A 9,654-nucleotide genomic window follows, 5' to 3' on the forward strand; every position below is an offset into this window, starting at 1 on the left:
CACTCCTGGGTTTAGCTGTAGTTAGAACATTCCACCATGGATCTACTGCTATCAGTCTGTTGATGGATGCTCCTAAGTTTCCAAAATCCTTTGAAATGAAAATGAAGCAAGATCTGAGAGGAAATACAGATGGACAGACAGGACATAGATACACCTCTCAAGGTCTCCATGAATGTGCTGCTTGACTAGATTGTTTAGATGGCCAATAGCTGTACTAAATCCAGCTGCTCTCGGGTTCTTGCTTCCTTAGTAGATGCCGCATTCAGAATAGGAATTATCTTTCTTCTCTTTCTCCCTTGTGTGTACTTTAAATGTCCTTTAGTGCCCTTCCACCAAAGCTCAAGGCCACTGCTCCCAGCAGCACTGTGTGGCTGCCGTTATGTGCCATCACAATTTAATGTTTTGTAACTACCCAGTTTTGTACATTTAAAAGAAGAATCTCTTCCCTATTGCCCCATCCAACCTGGCCTTGGACACTTCCAGGGATCATGGGGCAGCCACAGCCTCTCTGGGCAGCCTGTGTCAGGGCCTCCCCACCCTCCCAGGGAACAATTTCTTCCTAATGTCCAATCCAAACTTTCCCTCTTTCAGTTTAAAGCCAAAATATGCTGTAGCTGTGATCCAAAAAGGGAAATATATACAGGGCTAAAAAAATAATTTCACATTCCACATCACCTGCATTAAACACACAGCCTTAAATTAACCTCCATTCAGGAGAAGGAAGATTTTTCTAAAGGACTGTTCATCCCCCATTAAAATTATTCTCTCTGTGTCAGGTGAGTTGAGTTACCCTTCCCATTCAGCAGTGAGTAACTCTGAGTGGTTTTGGCTGAATGTTTAATCTGTGGATGGCTGAAGTAAGGCTCTGCTCGTGGAAAGGAGGGAAATTCCTATGGATGTGAACCCTCAGGTGTCTGTTTCTGGGGAAGGTCTGACCCACGGCAGTGACTGGGGAGCTGTTAGAAACAGGAAAGTCCCACTGGCACCACTGGGGTGTGGAAGGAGATTGGGAACATGTTGTGCAGGGGAGTCATGGGAGCTCCAGGCTGCCAGCAGCTCCTCTGGGGTGAGGAAAGCCAGTGCCAGACAGGGTGGGAATGCAGATGAGCAGGGAGGTGTGGGAGGTTTTCCACCCCTCACATGCCAGGCAGGGATGGCTGCGCCAATCGTGCTTTTCCCAGCCTCACCTGCTGGACTTGCTGCTGCCTTTTCCCCCCATACTCCACAGCCTCTGCTTTCTGTGCACGGAAAAAAGACAGTTATCTAAATATTCTTGTTTTTCCCTGAGCTTGCTTGTCTCACTAAAATGAGAACTGTTAGCAGAGGAAGATGACAATTTTCCATGGAAACCAGTGGAAAAGGAAGCAGGCTTCAAAATAGCCTCCCCACATACACTTGAGGCATCTCAGTGCCTGTTGTGTTCATTTTAGAGATGGAGACCCAGACACAGCATGACAAATGACACACTTAGTGTCATCCAGCATTGAGAGCAGGAAGCTGAGGGCTTGAATCTCTGCTTGTTGTCCTAGTCACAGCTCCTTCTTAGTGTTTTTTGTAGGTTTTGATTGAATTTTTGAAACATTTGGCTTTTTTCTTTGCAATATATGCTCCAGCCAGTTTTGTGGCTTTTCTGTATGAGTGATAAGCATTCACTCACATGAAAAATAAAGTTACTCATTGTTTTACAAATAACTAAATCATGTATTGAAATGGGGGGATGGAGCAGGATTTAGGGAAACCAGGAATTGTCCTGTCTTATCATAAAGCAGAAAATGAGCTTTGTTAAAACGGAGGCCCTGTCTAGACTGGAAAATATGTTTGTGGGTGTCCCCAAACTGGATGTTGTTGTCCATGATGGCAACACCTCCAGGCATGAAGGTCCCACCTGGTCAAAGAGAACAGGTTCCAGCTGGACAGGTTCCTTCATGTGAGTGCTACTGTGTTGGTGTCAAAAGGGTTGTGCTCGTGTTCAGGCAGTGAAGAAATCACCATGGAAACACGGAATGGTTTAGGCTGAAAAGGATTGCCTTGCCATGGGCAGGGACAACTTCCACTAGGCCAGGTTGATCAGAACCCCATCCAACCTGTCCTTGGATGCTTTTAGGGAAGCCATCTCTCTTAACTCTTGTACTGTGTTGGAAAATGAACCCACCCCATGCAGACCAGTCCTTACTTTTACTCAGAGATTGTTTTGGAACAGCTGTCTCCAAATCCTACTCACTGTAGTGCTGCAATCACTCATCTGGATGTTTTCAGCTTTTCTGCTAATGATAACCAGGAAAGAAATAGCCATTTCTTCCTACAAACTGATGCTGAACTTTACATTGTCGTAGGTAATTATTACCAGGATGGATTTTTTTCATACTTTAACAGTGATACAGAGGGAAAAAAAAAAAGAATTTAATTCATGTTGAATCTTTGTTGCTACACTGGAGGATAAAAGCAAGGTTGCTGTACAACCAGCACTGTAAACAATGTTCAAAGCTTCTTAAATGCTGAAAAGAAGCTTGAGAGTTTAATCATTTACAGAAACGGTTGTCTTTACAGCAGATAAAATATTTCCTGCTACAGAGCACACTGAAAATGCTCATTCTCACAATAGGATCGTTCAGATGCAGCTCTGTCTTTTAATGTTGTTACAACAGTGCTGAAGTGTCACTGCTGACACAACCCTGTGTCCATGACCCAGGTCCTGGACATGGTCCCTGCATTGCCTACCCCTGTCATGGGGATAAGGTCTGAGTGTGCACAAGAACTGCTGGGGGAAGAAGCAGGCTTTGACCAATTTTTTTTTCCCCCAAACAGGAAAAGAAATAGGAATTAAATAAATAAATTATTGGCTTCAGCAAGTGCAGATTACATAAACCCGAAGTGAGTTGTATTTAAACACTTTAAAATAAGTTCCATGATACTTTTGCTGGGGCCTTTTAACTCTGAGGTCTGAGGTAACAGGTGCAGTCACCGGAGAAGAACTTCATGATAATGTGTGTTGTAAAATCTCAACTGACCAGACCCTGAGGTGGCAGGTGCTTTCATTCCTATTGATAAAAATCCCACTAACGGTCTGCTAAAAAGGGCTGGTTTTTATCTGGTAATCAGGAGGGGACAAGCTCATCTCACTGAAGCCTTTTGACACTTCTGGGTTTCTAAGTGCTGCTGAGCCTGGAAGAGTCTCTGTGTTTGAGCTATTCCCTCTGATTTTGGCTGCTCAGATTTTGATGGTATTCGGGCCTGGTTACTCTTTTTCCTCCAATTACACTGATTCCTTTCTTATCTTACTGACTTAGGACTGATTACTTTGTCTCCTGCCATCATCACAGAACAGCTTTTCCAGTGTCTTGTTGAATCTTGAATCTTATTATTGATCCAACTCAAAAGAATATTTTTGATAGTTTCATCTAAATTTTTTGTTTAATCTTGTCTTTACTGAAGTCACTGAGTAACAGTTCTGGGAGCAACACAGAGAGGTTTCCTGTGGATTCCTATTTCCAGGCCAAGCTCCTCTATCAGTGATGAGCACTGATGACAGCTTCTTCTTCTACTGGACTCCCTCGTTGCAAAAAAATTGTGCAAACCTGAATGCTCTTGAATCTCAACTTCTCTTTCAGTTTGCTTGCAATCAGATGATAGATTGCAAGATAACCAGGTAGGAAATGCCATACGCCATGATAACACCAGCCTTTTTAGCTGAGCTAAAAATGACTGCTGAGGGGTAATGAGGCGTAATTACAAACGTGAGGGAGATCCATGTTGTTTCACTGGGAATGTGGTTCCTGCTGATGCATGGCTGTCTGCAATGTGGATACTATTCCCAGGAAGCTTCCTGGAGCTAACTACAGCTCAACTATGCACTCACTGAGAATTGTGACGAGGGGGGCTTTTTATTGTTCAATATAATCCACCATCAATGTAATTTGGCTTTTTTCTGCAAGTCATTAGCATAATAAATTGCCTAATATGCATCTTTTATTGTGGACTAATTCATCCTTTGAGGGGGAAAAAAAAAGGCAATCACTGGTGTCAAATCCTAAATTAAAGTAAGCTTGGGAATGTGTTTGGCAAGATAATGCTGATGAAAGAGAGAATCTGAACCCCAACTAAACCAAAAATCATTCGCTGAGCTGCAGCATTTACAGTAAATAAGCACAGTGCTTACAAACGGCCTGGTTTCGCTGCCCAAGCAATGAACAGGTTTGGTTTTCAGGTTCAATACCACGGCCCCTGTGTTGGGCTGTCTTTTTCATGAGCCTTTGTCGTGTCAGTCTGCGTGGATCTGATTTGAAAGGAGGTGAGGCTTTGGACACAGCCTCTGCTTTGCTGGGCACTCCTGTCATCTTTAGCAAATATCCTCACATCTGTTAGAAGTGAGCAGCAGTGGTGAGGCTGAACCAATATTTGATCACCCTTACAACTGGCAGTGCATGTCTTTAATTAATAAGAAGCCCTTCCTCATCTGTTTATCTTCCACCTCCAAAAGCTCAGCTGAGCAGCACAATCTAGTGGAATACAAAATGACTCCATCACAGGGAGAGTCATCTCCTCAGCTGCTTTGCAGCATCTTCTCCTACATTTGCTTCCTATTTGAAAATGTAAGAACACATTAGAAGTGGTTGTCTCATGAAGGAAATCGTTGTGTGTAGAGCTATTAGAACTCGTAAACAGAAGTTTCTTCTAAAGTGCTCTGTGTCCTGCAGACCGTCTCAAAAAAGGGAATGAATGTGTATGGAAAGGCTGTTTTAGCTCTTCAGATGAATTCTTCTTCCAGGGAGATTGTTCAGGAATCCACGTCTACAAACATTCTCTTCCAGAAGAGGGAAAAAAAAAATTGATCATTGGGTTGGAAGGGATCCAGAAGCTCATCCCATTCCACCCCTGCCATGGGCAGGGACACCTTCCACTGTCCCAGGTTGCTCCAAGCCCTGTCCAGCCTGGCCTTGGGCACTTCCAGGGATGTGGAGTCCACCAGAGTAAACTGGGAATTGCTCTCCATCTTTTTTTATTTTGAAAATATTCTGCTCCAAATTGTGCTTTTTTCCTGAACTCCCAAGCAATAACTCTGGTCAGAACCATGTCATTACTGCACCACCCACCCCAAACTCCCAGGAACCCCATGTGCTTCAGGTTCAATTCATGCCACCATTTCAGGTGGAAAAAGGCACATCATTCCTGCTGTGGCTCCTTTTGGAAAGATATCCAAAGTCCAGTCCTATGCCCAGGAAAATCATTGGTGTCTCACCTGCTGGGCCTTGTACTGGAGAAGGAATCCCTGCACACAGCACCTGCCTCAGGTACTTTTAACATTGTGTACACCCCGTATCCATCCCTGTCCAGATGTCCACGAGCTCTAAAATAATCAACCTTTAATTTCTCTTGTCTTCCTAGAGGAAGAAAAAGGTTTTTGGTTAATAACTTGCTTTTGAGTGAAACATTCTGGAAATATGTTCCCTGCATAGACAACAATCTGTTGTTTGAAATACAAAACAAAAGGCCTACTTTCATTGTAATACTCCCTTCCAATTTCCCCCCAAAAGCAGCAGAAAGGGTTTCCATGAGAATAGAAACTTTTTTTCAGTGATACATCCAACCTTTGGGGATTTGGGCGTGTAGAGAGTGTTGTTAGCTTCTATTCCAACCTGATAGTTGGTAAAAGGTAAGCACTTCTTAGGAACTCCCAGCTGAGGGTTAGTCTGCAACATCACTCCTCACTTCAGTGCCCTTAATGGCTCCTCCAACTTCGCATTTTGGAGGAGAAAAGATCACTCTTCTCATCCATTTCCACTTAGTGAGTCACCCAACTGTTACACTGCTCTACACAGGATGAGGAGATGGGAAAGAAAAACAAAATCAAAATGCACCTGCAAGAGCTGTTTGCAAATGACACTGCTCAGTAAAATGACCTTCACACAGAGAGAAGAAAAACAATGTACAAATGGTCATTAAAAAGCTTCATTAACAGAACCCTCCTTGCCTGCAGTGCTTTTAGGGAGGTGTTCAGGTGAGTTCCTCTGAATCCCACTGCCCCACTGCTTTTTACCCTCACTTGCCTATTTCCTGAGGGTAATTTTTCTGCTCATCTGCTCATCCAGCATGTCTGGCTCTGGCTCCTCCAGGTCCTCTCACATTCCAGCTGGGTGGGCTTTGATTTTTCTGTGTTTTTGTCAAGGAAGCTGAAGGTTTTCAGGACAGGATTTTGTTTAATGAGACAGTTTAACGCTGATGTCTTGTCATACCTACTTTGGTGGCTTTTTTTTTGTACTTATATATCTTACAGTCACTTGAGGAATGTTATGCAAATAATTTCTTCAGCTGCTTTTCCAAACTCTTTACAATTACGAAATATAATTTTTGTTGTATTTTGTTTTCTTCCCAGACTTCCAGATTTTTCCCTGGGAGATTATTCTTCATCTCTTGTCCCATGCAAGATTTGTCACTAAACATACATATAAATATATAAATATGTGTACACACTGTACTATACCTACACATCTCTTAGTCAGCAACCTGCCAGACTATGGGGACTAGAGATAATGTAAGTACTTACTATAAACCATAGAGATAATATAAGTGCTCTGGTCCCTGAATTTAGAAGAAATACAAGCAAATTCAACTGACCCCAAAATGAAAATACGATTAAAAAAAGGAAAAAAATCCCGTAATACTCTAAATTATTTCCTTTATCCCCTTTCCATTCCCTGCAATGAAATTCATATTGAGAGATTACCCTGTACATAAAAAAATAATGTCAATTAAGCAGTGGTCACTCACCCATGAATTGTATTTAGTTTTCTCTGTGTGAGAATAATTGGTTATATCAGCTTTTGTCCACCTAGAGAAAGGCAGGTATTGCAGCATTGACAAAAGTGCACTCTTATCAAAAAATCTATTCCTTTCTATACAATATATGAAACCTTTTAGTTAGTTACGCTCTCCTTAGACTGAATAACTGTTCCTCAAATTTCAGTGGAGAGCAGTGTCAGTGTGTGCTGGGACTAGCTGTATTACCCAGTTATTCTCTCTCTCTGCTGTGCTAGAACCTGTCAGATCCCCAAAGCAGTGGATTATTGACTACCAAAATGCTCTGTCCCATGATGGGAAGCCTTGGTTCTGCAGCAGTGTCTTGGTTTTGCACGGCCTGGTTTTTGGTACTGGGGTGGCCACAGAGGTGGCTTCTGTGAGAAGCTGGTGGGAGCTTCCACCCTGTCTGGCAGAGCCAATCCCTGATGGCTCTGAAGATGGACACGCTGCTGGCCAAAGCTGGGCCAATTACAGAAGTTGATAACACCTCTGTGAAAACATATTTAAGAAGAAAATCAAAACAAAGTGGGGCCACAGTTTTTTTTCTAGTCAGAGAAGAGGAGGAGGTGAGAACATGTGAGGGAAACAACGTGGAGACACCAAGGTCAGTGAAGAAGGCAGGGGAGGAGGTGCTCCAGGAGCCAGAGCCGAGATTCCTCTGCAGGCTGTGGTGGTGACCATGGTGAAGCAGCCGTGCCCCTGCAGCCCCTGGGGATCCCCGGGGGATGCAGAGATCCACCCGCAGCCCCTGGGGATCCCCAGGGGATGCAGAGATCCACCCACAGCCCCTGGGGATCCCCGGGGGCTGCAGAGATCCAGAGTCCTTGGAGGACTGTACCCCATGGAAGAGTGACCCACACCACAGCAGTTTTGGGAGGACTGCTGCTTGTGAGAGTGGACCCACGCTGGAGAAGTTTGTGGAGAACTGTCTCCCATGGGAGGGACCCCACAGTGCAGCAGGGGAAGGACTCCTCTCCCTGAGCAGCGCAAGAAAACCTCAGGTGATGGACTGACCAAACCCCCCTGCCCTGTCTCCCTGCGCTGTTGGTGGGAAGGAGTGAGGGGCTGGAGGGAAAAAGGTGTTTGAAGGGCTTCTTTTACTTCTCATTATCCTCCTCTGATTGTTAGCAATAAATTAACTTTGTCCCTCTAAGCTGAGCCTGTTTTGCCCTTGGAGTATTTTCTCCTGGTCCTTATCTCAACTCATGAACCCTTTGTTAAGTTTTCTTTCCTCTGCCCGGCAGTGGCAGGGGAGGGTGAGCGAGAGGCTTTTGTGGGTGCCTGGCATTTGGCCAGTGTCAAACCCTGACAAGCAGTGTCTGAAATCTTCATGGAATCCCAGAAGGCTTTGAGTCAGAAGGGATTTAAAGCTCAGCTCACCCCACCCCCTGCTATGGGTAGGGACACCTTCCACTGTCCTAGGCTTCTCGAATCCCCCCATCCAGCCTGGCCTTGGACACTGCCAGGGGTGAGACAGCCACAGCTGCTCTGGGCACCCTGTGCCTGGACCTCGCCACCCTCCCAGGGAACAATTCCTTCCCAGTATCCCATCTATCCCTGCCCTCTGGCAGTGGGAAGCCATTCCCTGTGTCCTGGCCCTCCATCCTTTGTAAAGAGTTTCTCTCCGTCTTTGTTGTCAGCTCCTTCAGCTATTGGAAAGCCACCATTAGGTCACCCTGAAACTTCTTTTCTTCAGTCTGAACAATCCCTTTATTTGTTTGAAACAGAGGCCTTTGTAACAAGTCTGTGATTTCAGAGAACAGTGAGGGGATTTTGTAGTTTGTGTCTCAACAAGGGAATGGGATCTTCCACCCGTGGGAGATGCTGAAGGTGGCTGTGGTACTACTGGCCTTACAACATAGTTGATATCATTATGTCTGCATAATTGCTGAAACAATGTTAAAAATACATTTTAAATAAGAGCTGAAGCAAACTAAGGTATTTATCCCTGTGCTGTGGAAAATTACGGCAGTGAGATCAGATTAAAAAAAAAAAAAAAATTAATTGTTAGGTTTTCACTGACAGGACATGAGAAGGAAAAGTCTCCATCCAGTATTTTGATTTAATTGAAAGGAAAGGTAATTCAGGGTTAGTTTTGCTAACAGCTGTCTAAGGCAGCAGTTAATCTGTTGTAGCACACAATGTAGGCCAAACTGTCTGGGTGATAATGGACAGTGTCACATTCCAGATTCTGGTACCTGCAGAACCTTGCCTCCTTTGTGGCTGATTTCCAGCACTGATTTCCTGGTGTGGGACCTGCTGAGGGACTGTCTCATTTTCAGGACCACTGGATGCTTCCCTTGGAGTGGGTTTCCAGCCTTTACCAGAGACCTGAGATGAGAAATCAGAGAGAAGGGCACTTGTCATTGTCCCTGATCACCTGATGCCTGCCTTGAACCCCTGAGGCCTGATTGACAATGTCACCAAACCCTCACAGTTGAAAATGTGCTATTTAGACATCACAATTTGAATATTGTAATGTTTATGGAGCAGCAGGTGTTCCTCAAAATCGAGGCCCAGGCTCCCAGTCAGGCACACTACACCAGTGGCTGCTTTCTGACCTTATTTCAGTGTGTGTTCAGTTTCTACATGCTAAAAATGTAGTGACAACGCTCTGTCACAACTTGTCTACCTGCTTGCAAAGCAAGCTGGATGCTTCTCAGCTCACGGCAGGGTTCACGCTGCGCTTTCTTTTGGCTGAGCGTTAACATTTCACAAAACTTGAGCAAGTCTCAAGCAAGACAGCTGTTTTATCACAGCCCCATGGCCTAACCACAGACACTTGTTCCTTCGTTCTCCCAGCTGAGGGCTCTGGTCTTGTTAACCTGTCACACTCTCAGCCCTTTGCAGACACCTGAT

At 44.6% G+C, this 9,654-nt stretch overlaps 1 long non-coding RNA gene across 1 annotated transcript; it reads right to left on the reverse strand.

Moving 5' to 3' along the window:
• Positions 1-2,083: 2,083 nt before the first annotated feature.
• LOC121661534 lies at positions 2,084-7,697 on the reverse strand. Its single transcript, XR_006015007.1, has 3 exons — positions 7,629-7,697; positions 6,467-6,472; positions 2,084-2,097 (listed from the first exon to the last, which is right to left on the reverse strand). It is a non-coding gene; the product is annotated as an uncharacterized LOC121661534 (long non-coding RNA).
• Positions 7,698-9,654: the final 1,957 nt, after the last annotated feature.

This window comes from Corvus kubaryi, unplaced genomic scaffold (assembly GCF_017639235.1).
Source record: "Corvus kubaryi isolate FWS band 111438036 unplaced genomic scaffold, C.kubaryi_AGA036_p1.0 126, whole genome shotgun sequence".
Classification (NCBI taxonomy): Eukaryota; Metazoa; Chordata; class Aves; order Passeriformes; family Corvidae; genus Corvus; species Corvus kubaryi.